Source organism: Geotrypetes seraphini, chromosome 14, assembly GCF_902459505.1.
Source record: "Geotrypetes seraphini chromosome 14, aGeoSer1.1, whole genome shotgun sequence".
In the NCBI taxonomy this organism is placed as follows: domain Eukaryota; kingdom Metazoa; phylum Chordata; class Amphibia; order Gymnophiona; family Dermophiidae; genus Geotrypetes; species Geotrypetes seraphini.
The window spans coordinates 2,631,087-2,644,179 of NC_047097.1; the positions used below are offsets into that span (position 1 = coordinate 2,631,087).

Sequence of the window (13,093 nt, forward strand, 5' to 3'; positions counted from 1 at the left end):
ATATCCAATCTGTGAATTTATATTTATCAATGCCTTCAGTCCTCCTCTAGAGATCTTTTGGTAATCCCTAAAGCAGCTGTTATGAGAGAGGAGATATGGAGAAAGGGGCCATTTAGGATTAAGGCTGTGCTGGAGTGGAATCAGTTGCCTGAGGAGTTGGGTTTGCATTTTAGGAAAGCCGCAAAAGTGCCTCTGTTTCCTTGATGTTATGTTAACTGAGGTTTTCAATGTTTTATGGTGGTATACTATCTTGATTGACATTTTGCAATGCCAAAGAGGGTTCTGTAAACATTGTGATAAATGCATAAATATTCCACCAACTCCCAAAGTAGATCACAAATTTAAGTCCAAAACAAGAAACCAGGAAATACAATCATTATAACTAACTAAACCCAACCCCCCCCCCCCCTTTTTTGTTTTTTTACAAAGCCGTGCTAGCGTTTTTAGTGCTGGCCGCAGAAGTAACAGCTCAGACGCTCATAGGAATTCTATGAGCATCAGAGCTGTTACTGCGGCAGCTGGTGCTAAAAACGCTAGCGCAGCTTTGTAAAAGAGGGGACAAATTTAATCTTTCAAACACAATATTGCAAAAGGTGAAGTGGGGAAATATAAAGTAGTGCAAAAAAACTCCACTTAAAGGTAGCTGAGAGTCTGCCCAAATGGAAGAAAAAGCCTCAAGTTTTATTGCCGAAACAGTTCAGTTTTCAATATTTTCCTAAAACTTAAGAGTGGGTTCTTTTTTTTTTTTACTTCCAAGGGCAGAGTATTCCACAACTCTGAGCCCTGAATGTCGACAACGCCCTGATTTCACCTGTCTCAATTAAGGCACCTCCAAACAATGATGTTCCTCAGATCCGCAGCTTCCTAGCTGGTTGATACCCGTTAAAAAGACCACTTACTGCTATTGGCAATTTTGTATGAATTACTTTGTAAATTAAACAAAGCACTTTAAATTCAATTCGAGCTTGAACAGGTGGCCAATGCAACAGACATAAAATTGGGGTAATATGATCAAACTTAGCAGCCCCAACAATCGATCATGCTGCTGCATTCTGAACCAATTGCAATGCTCGAATGTTGAGCCGGTAGTTTTGATTGTCTAAGAAAAATACTGACTGAAATGTCCAACTTGTTCTTTGTGAGGGGGTAGTTTCCGGCCAAAAAAAAACAAGCACACAATTTAGAAAATCCAAAGCTTACTTCTGGTGGTTCTTCACACCACCTCAAGGGGCTCCTCTACACAGCATCAGTGAAATCGGGCGTATTGGCACACTTCTTTTCTTACCTGCTTTCAGGAGTGAGCGGTGTTCAGAGCCCATTTCTGCAAGTTGTGCACTGTTGTCCATGCAGAAATGACTTTGAAGATTGCATTTGGGATTTTTGCAGTTTATTGCTCAGGATTGGGCAGAGGCTTGACTTGAATAGCTCTACACGTGGTTTGCTGTGGAGGTTCACGACTGTTAGCAGTGCAGCGGTTCAAGGAGCCAAACCCTCAGCACCTGCTGGTTGAGCTTTTGAACACACAGGCACCAGGTTATCGATCAGTTTTTCAGTATACAAGCCCATTGTTTTTTCATAAAAATATACAGCGGTGAAAGCTGAGAAGCGATCGTGCAGGAGGACTGGGAGCCTTCATTCTTTGCTCTCCTACCCAATCTGTTACTGTTCCTACAAGCTTTACTCTCCTTTCCCAACACGTCTTCCAGGTGTATCCCAAGGTTGAAGTACATTCTATGCAACATGCCCCCTGGCACCCCTACTCTGCCCACTGCACTACATCCATTGCAGGGAAGATGGTGGGTGGGAAGGGATTTTGGTGCCCACATCTCCTTTGTGCTCTGTGTCCACATCACCCTCAGAGCTTTGGGGATGGCTCTGGCTTCCTCTTATTTCTATGAGCGGTTTCTTGTCCTCTGGTAACAGATGTATAGCCATATAAGGATCATGTCCCTTTTTAGTTCATAAATACAAGTGGCCGGACAAAGCTTGCGTCGGAGGAATATGTACGTACGGTTTTCCCTCGGCTTCTCGTTTAAGCCATTTTCCGGTTTGCTCTGGAATCAGCCAGCTACTGAAACAGACGGTTGCGACATGATTCTACAGACACCTCTGCTCCAAACACTACCACACGTTCATGTTCAAATTCTGTAGATGGCACTCAGAATTGAGTGTGCACCCAATATGCACTTGCAATTTAATTGAATAATGAGTCAAGTAGTACCAATAACTGGGGCTTAGCGATCGTAAATTTTATACACCATTCTAGGTGGATCAGGGCTTTTCTGCAATTTACGCATAAGGGGGATCCATGTCTGCTCACCATGCTAAGCAGTAGCTTATCTTCCTCGCTAACTGTAACCTCTTGCATCCTGTTTTTTCTGTGTTAATTGATTAGATTGTGAGCTCATTTCAAGCAGAATCTGATTAGATTGTGAGCTCATTAAGCAGGGACTATCTACTTCGTAACTCGGTACAGCACTGCGTACATCCGGTAGCACTCTAGAAATAATTAGTAGTAGTAGTAATAGTAATGTAGTGGGCTGAGTTCAATTCCCACCACTGCTCCTTGTGACCTTGGGAAAGTCACTTAACTCTCCATAGCCCCAGGTACAAAACTTAGATTGGATTGTGAGCCAGAGGAAGTACCTGCATGCAATGTGTACAGTGCTGTGTATGTCTAGTAGTGCTATAGAAATCAGTAGTAGAAAGTATATTTATTCTCAAATCTGATCCACATGTTCACAAGGAAATCCAAGGACAAATCTAACTCAAAGCGGAAAAGCATCCTGGCAAATAGCCAGAAACTGTTTCCTCCTCTTAGGTTCTTCTATACATGTATACATCAGGACAATTTTGAATCTTATCTTCCAGAAACAAATTATTTTGATTTATGAAAATACATCCGCATCATCAAGGCTTTACCTTGAGCAAAGATAAATTACCGACAAGATGGTCTTCCTGTTGACTACATTCCCCATTCTGTTCTTGCTGCTGGCTTGCTTTCCTCCTCCACTCTGGCAGATAATAAATAGATAATAAATATTATAAAGAGGTAGAAAATGTGTCAAAAGAGAATCTGGAATTTTCAAAACTTCCCTTAAGGAACCTCTGAAAGATCCCCCTCACAGATAACCCAAAATGAAAATGTAATAGCTCGTCTCTCTCTTTCATGGGAAAATTCCAATTTGGTGGCTGAGGATCAGGTCTAGTTTAGGTATAGTGCTGGATGCAGATCTTACTTTTACCAGCCATATTTCTCAAGTCATTTTTACCTCTTTTTATTATGTGCATCAGCTACGGAAGATTCATATGTGTGTTTACAGAATTTTATTTTGCTTCGTTGCTTATTTCAGGTTCTGCAGTCAAAGAAAATATGGCAGTTTTTTGCATTATCAGTATTAGAAGTCTAGAACTGACTGAGGCCTACATAGACAGAAAAGTAATAGAATAGTTTTAGAGATTTGGAAAATGTGATGTTTTCTTATGTTCACAGAAAAAGTTTAGGTATCTAATCTGCCATGAAATGGTGGGTCTGTCCAGTGCAGGGGTAGGCAATTCCGGTTCTCAAGAGCCAAAGGCAGGTCAGGTTTTCAGGATGTTCACAATAAATATGTATGAGATAGATTTGCATCTCAAGGAGGCAGTGCATGCAACTCCATCTCATACATATTCATTGTGGATATCCTGAAAACCTGACCTGCCTGTGACTCTCGAGGATTGGAATTGCCTACCCCTGTTTTAGTGGATCAATGGCAAGTGCTGTGCTGTGTCATGTTCTGCCTTGCAGAAGACCTGGGTTGGAACTTCAGTACCCAAGGGTTCTGTGAAGGCAATGGACACAGACCCGGAGGGGTGGAGTGCTAGCAGAAGCAATTTGTGAAAAACCACAAGCTGTCTCTTAAGCGTTCATTTTGACTGGATGTCATAGGGAACTGTGGTTTGGTCATTGAAATGTCTTGGGACGAGGACATTTGGAGGAGGGGGGAGACGTGCTGGCTGCTAGTTTGGAAAATATGCAGGCAGATATTTTCAGGCTTATTTGGGATTTTGTTTTTAAAATTTTATCATACACATCAAATAAGTTTGTAATGTACATTAGAAAGTTCACATGTACAAATCAAGTTTGTTTAGCATGTATCAAATGTTTTATAACAAACTAGTGAACTACATACATGCTAACAATGCACATTCCTAGTAGCAGTTCTTGAAGGGCATATGACACTTTAGGACAGGGGTGGGCAACTCCGGTCCTCGAGGGCCGGAATCCAGTCGGGTTTTCAGGATTTCCCCAATGAATATGCATTGAAAGCAGTGCATGCAAATAGATCTCATGCATATTCATTGGGGATTCCATCCCTCGAGGACCGGAGTTGCCCACCCCTGCTTTAAGAGCTTATTCCCTTAAGCTTACTGCACAAAGGAGTAGAAGGAAACTGCCAAGTCAAAAAAAAGAAAGAAATTGCAGCAGATTTATAGGGACTCTGATTAGAATTAGGAAGGCAGATTGGGTTGAGCATATTTAGATTGTACAGTTCTATTCCTTTACTTCCTGTACAGCCAGCACACAATAGCATCAGACTGTTGCCTAGTAACAGTTGTTCTTCAAACATTGTTAATAACAACTCAACCACTTCACTAGGGATTGTCACTAACAATATCAATTATTTTCTTGCCTGAATTTATTAGCATTTTTAATTAGATAAATGCAATTTCTGCTAGTTTTACAGTGCTTGGTACATAGAAAGGGTATTATATTTTGTATTTTCTGCTCTTCCTGCACTCTATTGTGTTCAGGATTCTAGTTTGGGTTACATTTAATCAATTGAAATATGTATTTAAATTTGGATTAAAGTATTTTCTCTTATTTCCTTTAGTCTTTCTTTTGCTCTTTTTATCTTTCTCTCCCTCTTTTCTCTCCATCTTGTCTGTCGACAATGGATAATTTCAGTCTCACACTGGAAACTTCAGGGATCCTACCTTTCTTTAATGCAAACCCCTGAAGGACAAATAAAAGCTTCCATTATAAATTGTTATAAATCCAAAGCCAAGCACACAGATTATAGTTAAAATAAAGCAGATGGCGTAGTGCTCATTTTTTAGTCTTAATCAGACTGACCATATGTTGCTTTTTTTTTTTTCATCACATTTTTCCCCCTCGAAGTCTTTTCTCTCGTCTACCTACTGTTGAGCCAGAAATCCCTAGAGGAAAAGGTACCATTCATAGAAGACCTTTTCTTCTGTTGTTTTTGATTTTTTCAAATAGGAACCCTTCTGGTTCTGTATGTCATTACAGACTTCAAGGACATAATCCTGATTTCTGTATAACAGACCTTTCACATTCATGAAAAAAACAAAATGTGCAATGCATTTCTCTTCCAATTGTTGAAAAAAAAAAAAAAAAGATATCTTTATTGTATAATTTAATACCACTTGTAAGTGTAGATGTTGCTACAATTTTGACTGTTTTATTTCAGATTAGTATTTTAGCCCGTTACATTAACGGGTGCTAGAATATATGTCTGTCTGTCTTTCTTTCTGTGTCTCTCTCCCTCCCGCTGTCTTTCTTTCTATCTGTCTCTCTCCCTGGCCCCCTTTGTCTGTCTGTCTTTCTGTGTCTCTCTCTGCCCCTGTGCCTTTCTTCATTTCTTTTTGTCTGCCTTCCTCTCGCTGTCTGGCTTTCTTTCTATCTATCTGTCTCTCCGCACCCCACTTCCCTGTGCAGCAGCCACAGCAGCATTCCCTCCCCCTCCACTACTTCCCTGTACAACAGCATTTAGATCCCCCCCTTCCCTGTGCAGCAGCCACAGCAGCAGCATTCCCTCCCATCCCACACCACTTCCCTGTGCAGCAGCAGCATTTCCCTTATCCCCCCTTTCCCTTCCCTCAGTCTTGCCTGCTCCCTTAGTCCCTTGCCGCCCCCACCCTTCCCTTCCCGCGGTCCGACAAACCTGACGATTCCAGCAGTGTGTGCAGCACTCTACACACGCTGCTTCGGGGCCTTTTACTGCCCTGATTTACTCTGGCATGTCCCTGATGACATCATCAGAGACTCGGCAGAGCAAATCAGGGCAGTAAAAGGCCCCGAAGCAGCGTGTGTAGAGTGCTGCACACGTTGCTGGAATCAGCTGGTTTGGAGTCTGGACCACGGCATCCCTTTGCGACTGGAGTGTTTTGGGCTTCCCTTCCCGCCCTGCAAGGTGTTGCCGCGGCTCCTCTCGATCCCACCAGTGTCGGAAGCCTTTTCCGACGCTGGTGCGGCTGGTGAGAGGAGCCAACACGGAGAGCAGGGAGTCCAGGGCTGGCGTCCAGTCCTGCCGGCAAGTGGTAGATGCTGGGAAGTAAGGCTGGGGACTCGCGCATGCACACTCCTGCGGCCACAGACCTACGGATCATGGAAGCAAGCAGATAGGAGTGCGCATGCGCGAGGTAGGGTTTTATTATATAGGATTTTTTTTCCTTTTTTACTGGCGCATACCTGAATTTGGATTTATGAGCAATAAACTGAGTATAAAAACTATGTGTGTATACCTATTCTGAAAAGTAAAATAATTGTAATATTACATTATAGCCCTCATATATTGTCACTTCTAGTATAAATAACAGATGTGGAAATAACCTGTGTTGATTTCCTGCATAATTTCAGATCTAGGACAGTGGTCAAAATAGTAGATCAGTAAAAGCGCAATATCCAACTAATGATGTTGTTGCAGAGAACCGCAGCACATGGCCTGTGTTGGATCTTGTTATATGTTGTGTTTCTCTGTAACAGTAGTTACTTGGATACTATGCTTTGGCTGATCAGCTGTTTTGACCACCATCTTGGATTTTGCAAACCACCTGCCCTGTTGTTTTCTGGGACCCTAATTTCAAATCTAGACCAGCATGAGCATGAGAGTCCTTCCTAGATCTTTGGTGATGCCTCTCGGGATACCCATACTTTGCAGGCTACACTGAAAGGACACAGCAAGGGATCAAAAACCAACCAAATCACTAGCCCTCAAGTTAGTGTGCAAAATAGAATAATAATTTTACTTCCCCTGATTTGTAGCTCTATCTAATACCAAGGAATTTTTATCCAACTGTAGTACCATACAGTAATCACTAAACTTCATTATTCAATGAGTTTGGTGACTAGCTTCAGACTGCCCTTAAACAATAAATGAAATTGTTTTCAGCTGTCCTGAAATGTGTTAAATTCAAGTGTGAAATCAGCCTATATTGCATTGCAAGGAAGTAAAATTGAAAAGGTATGGTATCTTCCAACAGCATTCCCTTATTGCCTTCAATAGACCAGTCCAGAACCTGTGGGGTTGTGCTCATCTACCAGCAGATGGAAACAAAAAAAATCCTGTGTGCTGTGTCCTATAAGGTCTTTCGTATTTTTCTGTCTACAGAAGATGGTACAGGTTCTATAATGGCTAGTAGTATCAGGTTCCTGGTCCAGTTGGAAAACTTATAACCATAGAGCAGGGGACTTTCATTAAAAAGAAAAAAAAAAAGGACGACAAGTACATAGAGTTGCAAGCTCTTTTGAGCAGAGATCTTGTTTCTTTATTTCATGGAAACCAGAGAGTCAATCAGAACAGTTTCTTTCTTTCTTCCAAAAGTGATTTCCATTTTTCATATCAATCAGTGATTTTCATTGAAAAGGGAAGAGTGTAGATGAATTTAATACCTTATATTTCTTAGATTATGTCGAATGTTGACAAAATATTGAAAGTAACTAATGAATTTCAGCTATCAGACAGGGCTATTTGTCTTGTTTGGAGGAATAAGAAAGGGCCAAGCTGCCTCTAAGGCTTCTATTTTTCCTTGACTCAAGGAGATAATTTCTTTAACTTATATTGTTTACTCAAACTTACTATGCCAGCTTTTGTAAATAAATAAAATGTGTGTGTGTGTATAGTACTCTCCCGATATTCGCGGGGGTTCCATTCCAGGAACCCCTGCGAATCGTGAAAAACCACGAATATGGTTTTTCAATGGGGGAGACTGGAGAGGGCAGTGGGAGAGGCAGGAGAAAGCAGCCGGAGCGCCGGCGAGTGCAGGAAATCACTTGCTGTATGCTCCGACCGCCTCTTCCTGCACTAAGTCGGGAGTCACCAATCAGAAGCTGCATGTCAAAACAGCTCCTGATTGGATAAGGCCCGATTTAGTGCAGGAGGAGGCGGTCGGAGCATACAGCGAGTGATTTCCTGTACTCGCCGGTGCTCCGGCTGCTCTCTCCTGCCTCTCCCACTGCCCTCTCCTTGTCAGTGGTTCGCGGTCAGAAAATACCGTGAATGACCGGGACCGCAAACCGCCGACCGCAAACGACCGGGGGAACACTGTATACTCAATAATAAACAAGTTCTAAAGAGTTTGAGAGTTCATTCCATTAGGAATCTGTCTGTTTCATGGATAGAACTCTGTGCTGTAATGCCAGATGACCTTCGTAAGCCAGTGACACAGTCTTCTCTGCATACATTCACCAAGTACTACAGATTAGGTGTGACTGTGAGAACATAACCTACATTTGAAGCAAGGTGGTCTAAGTGGGTATTTTGGACCACCCATCTTAGGGATTTCTTTGCTACATTCCACAGATTCTGGACTGATGTGGTGAAGACAATAACAAAGGAAAAATTCTTACCACTAATTTTATTTCCTTTAGTCCAGGGGTGTCAAAGTCCCTCCTCGAGGGCCGCAATCCAGTCGGGTTTTCAGGATTTCCCCAATGAATATGCATGAGATCTATTTGCATTCACTGTTTTCATTGTATGCTAATAGATCTCATGCATATTCATTGGGGAAATCCTGAAAACCCGACTGGATTGCAGCCCTCGAGGAGGGACTTTGACACCTCTGCTTTAGTCTCATCAGTCCGGTCCTGATTCCCATCCTGTTCAGCTAGCATAGTTTATTATTAGCTGTTTGATTCTCTTTCTGTTTCATTCATTTACTTCCTCTAACTCCTGTTTTCTTTATAGAAGCTCACAGGGCTTTTTTTTTTTTTTAATTTTCTGACTTCATCTGCTGATAAATGGGCATAACCCACAAGTTCTAGACTGATTTGGTGAGACTCAAGGAAAGAAGCTTAGCAGGTAAGACACAAGTTTTCCTTCAAGGGTGATCATGGGCAAAATTTCTGTTGCAAAAATGTATGAACATGCAATCCAAACAGACTGCATCTGGAGATAATTGATTAAGTTTTTGTGATTAAAACAATAAGATATTTTCAAATAAAATAATTTTGCATGCAATGGAAATGTACAAAGAGCTGGATCTCATCTAAATGACATTGAATGTAATTGGATGATCTTTTTAAACCTCTGGGAAACATTCTAAAATGTTTGGTATGCACGTTTTTTTCAGTCTCTGCTCACTTACATTAAAGATGCAGCTGGTACCCAATGTAAAGCAGCAGTGCTAGCAAACTTTCCTTTAGACATTTATGGGACAATAAAAATTGACAAATGTTTAACATTTTCCCTTGTTTTCATTCTGGTTTAACTATTAATATTTTTATCTGAATCCCAAGGGAGATTTGCCCAGATACCCTTAAAACATGAAAGTATAGTACAGTACTGACAGCAGAAGAGTGATTTGGGGGAAGGAGAGGGGTATTTTTAACAGGCAGTGATGCTGGAATAGGTTACATGTGATTTTTTTAAAATTACCAATAAGCTATAAGAATAATTCTTCAGTAACAATGTGGGGACGAGGAAGACAAAAAAAAATCTGAGAAAACTAGGAAAGGTGATGTTTTAAAGTATCTAGCTAGTACTACTGCTTTAAAGATATGGGCTTTTTTAATATTAATCAACATATCGGAAAGAAATGTACAATTTTTTGTTCTTTTGTTCATTTTTCAAAATCATGAGAAACAATTAAGTTTGTAAACCTCACAGTTTGGCTGAGAGATTCATAATGGTGGTGTTTTCATGTTTGCAGGTAGGTTTTGTGCCTCCAGAGGCAGGTAAAGGAACTGCAACACTGTAGTCTGTTCCCTTCCAGTTACCTTCAGCATGTTGTCCTTACCAAGCCGAATCAAACCTGAATTTCTTACTCTGTAGGACTCTGTGTGATATGTTTGATATATTAGGTTGTTATTTAATCCAACTATATATCAAACATATTCCTACAGTGTCTTGCCCTGACTCCTGGTGTTCGTAAAGTAGTAAGAAAAGTATGGAGTAGCACCTAAAACCAGTAGCAGGTGTTTAAAGACAAACGCTCTTGTAGTTTTATCACAGTACAATTAAGATGTTCTCCTATTTAAGGTAGCTCTGAGAGGTTATTTGATTTCCAGAATCATCAGGAGTAATAGAAATGGTAGCAACTGAAAGCTGTACAGTCAGAATCCATTGTGTTTCATCCTACTGTACAGAGTAATTAATCCTTTCTGCTGTATGTCAGCTGAGTAAAATGATATTTCACATTGGACTCGTTTTAATTATGAAAAGAGAAAACTTGCAGCATCTTATTTGCTGAGATATACTCGTATTTTTCTGCCCTTTATAAATTCTGGGCTTGGATTTATTCTGCTTTCCTGTTGCAAGGAGTCTTTGAGGAGGGCTAATATTTGTGTTATCCCTTCTCTTATAATACCAACAGTATTATTACAATGTTTATTCATATAAAGTAGATTGACTAGCAGATATCAGTTAAGTATTTTCATCGCTGTATTTTCATGGCTAGAATTTTGTTTTACCCCAAAATATCCTAACCAATGCGGTTTGCATTTTTAATATTTACAGTGATTGGCCAATGAAATGCATTTAAGTTTTGTGGCCTATGACAGATTTATAAAGGTAGATAGGAAGTATTCCTTGCATCTGTCACCTCTGTTTAATGTATGGAAAAAATGTAGTTTCATAACATGTTGTAGGGTCTCGACAGTTATGGCTGTGAAGTTTGATGTATCGTGACCAGGGGTAAATTTCCCAATAAGCAAAGTAGGTCTCTTCCTATTGAAGAAGAAGTTCATTAAACAAGTATCCCTTATGTCTACAACAACTTAAAATTTTGAAGAAAATTTTTCCCTCCAGCTAAAGAGGGACAGCCATCTTTCCCAGGGTTCATAGACAAAACCGCCGAAGACAAAGGCACGCGCCGACAACTGAGCGTAAGATGGAAGTGCGCGCCGAAGAAAAGAGTGTTTTTAGGGGCTCCGACGGGGGGTTTTGTTGGGGAATCCCCCCACTTTACTTAATACAGATCACGGTGGCGTTGGGGAGGGTTTGGGGGGTTGTAACCCCCCTCATTATACTGGAAACTTAACTGTTTCCCTGTTTTTAGGGAAAAAGTGAAGTTTTCAGTAAAATGGGGGGGGTTACAACCCCCCAAACCCCCCACAATGCCCCCACAACGCGGCGCGATCTGTATAAAGTAAAGTGGGGGGGTTCCCCCCCCCCCCGTCGGAGCTCTTTAAAACAGTCATATTCTTTGGCGCGCGGCTCCGCATTGCGCTCCGCATTTGTCCCAGCGCGCTTTTGACCTGACACCCTTTCCCAGTGTCTAGGGACAGCCAAAGAGTTACCTCCACTACTGTTCATGACTATTCTAAACTTCAATTCTTTGAGTGAAAAAAAAATGTCCTCCTGTTTTGTTTAAAAGTACTCATATTTCCATGTAATTTAATTGAGTGTCCCCTAGTCATTGTACTTTTTGAAAGCGTAAAAGTTTGATTAACTTTTACCCATTATACACCACCCAGGATTTTGTAGACTTCAGGCATATCTCCCCTCAGCTGTCTCTCTTCCAAGCTGAAGAGTCCTAATCCTTTTAGCCTTTCCTCATATGAGAAGGGTTTCATCCCCTTTATCATTTTATTCATCATTATTTGAACCTTTCCTAATTCAGCTATATCTTTTTTGAAATACAGTGACAAAAATTGAGCAATATACTCAAGGTGAGATCATACCACGGAGCAATACAAAACCATCATAATATTCTGGGTTTTACTTACCATCTACACTTCTCCCTCCCTATCCATGGGGGTTAGGGACAGAGTCGGCCCGCGAATATTTAAAAAATGCAAATAATATTCGGGCCAGTTCTGCACCTAACCCCTGCTCCCCCACTAGCATTGGCTAACTATTATTTGGATTATTTTTCCCAATGTGCATCACTTTGTGCACATTAAATTTCATTTTGTCCAAACAGAAACACACTGTTGTTCAACTGACCACAAAATGTGACATGAATACTCAAAACACAGTGATGGCAATTTAAAGCAACGAGGGGAAAAGACCTTGTAAAATCAATATTAACAAATATTGATTTACGAGTTTTTTTGACCAGTGATAATACCTTTAGCCCCGTTTAAGGGTGTCTTGAACAATTAGACACTGGGGTGTTTGAGGTCTTTTTCTTCGTTGTTTTAAACTGCCATCACTGTTACAGAGCACTGTGTTTTGAGTTTGTGTCACATTAAATTTTATCTGCCATTTGGATGCTCAGTTTTCCTGCAATTTTTCACAGTCCACATGTGTGTAACAACTTTGAATAGTTTTATGTCATCTGCAAATTTAATCACTTCACTTGTTCTGATTCCCAGATTTTTTATAAATATGTTAAATAGCATTAATCCCAGTACAGATCCCTGTGGCACTCCACTGTTCACTCTCCTCAATTGAGAAAAATGACTATTTAACACTACCTTTTGTTTTTTGTCCAATAATCAATTTTTAATCCACAAAATGACAGTGCCTCCTATTTTCTTAGGAACTTTGTCAAAACCTTTCTGAAAATCTAGCCATCAAAGCAAAGTATTCCTAATTTGAGTGCATGAGCAGGCTGGGGTGAGACTAGCCTCTAATTTTATTTTTTTAAATACTGTTTCAGTGCAGCCCTATTCAAACACTATTGAATAGTGGCTATTGTGCAATGACTCTATTCCACCAGTTCCATGCTTTCTTTGACAGCAGAAAAGACCATCCTATCATTTCCTGAATCAATCCAGTACTTATGAGTGGCGTTCAATAATTTATCTACCTCAGTAGAAAAGAAAATAGTTTTTTAAAAAATTTTGCTTTATTTTTCAATATAGTCCCCCAATAGCCCAATACACTTCATCTACTTTTCCTACAATGACTTTAACCCCTTTGTA

General features: G+C 40.5%; 1 protein-coding gene and 1 long non-coding RNA gene across 3 annotated transcripts in view; one reads left to right on the forward strand and one right to left on the reverse strand.

The window, feature by feature from the left end:
* TLN2 (talin 2) overlaps window positions 1–13,093 on the forward strand; it is a 572,423-nt gene that overhangs the window by 542,866 nt on the left and 16,464 nt on the right. The window lies entirely within an intron of this gene.
* The window catches only part of LOC117348326, a 135,039-nt gene that overhangs the window by 56,482 nt on the left and 65,464 nt on the right, over window positions 1–13,093 (reverse strand). Inside the window, exon 4 of the long non-coding RNA XR_004536965.1 lies at window positions 2,923–3,014. This is a non-coding gene — a long non-coding RNA (uncharacterized LOC117348326). The remainder of the gene's footprint in view (window positions 1–2,922; window positions 3,015–13,093) is intronic.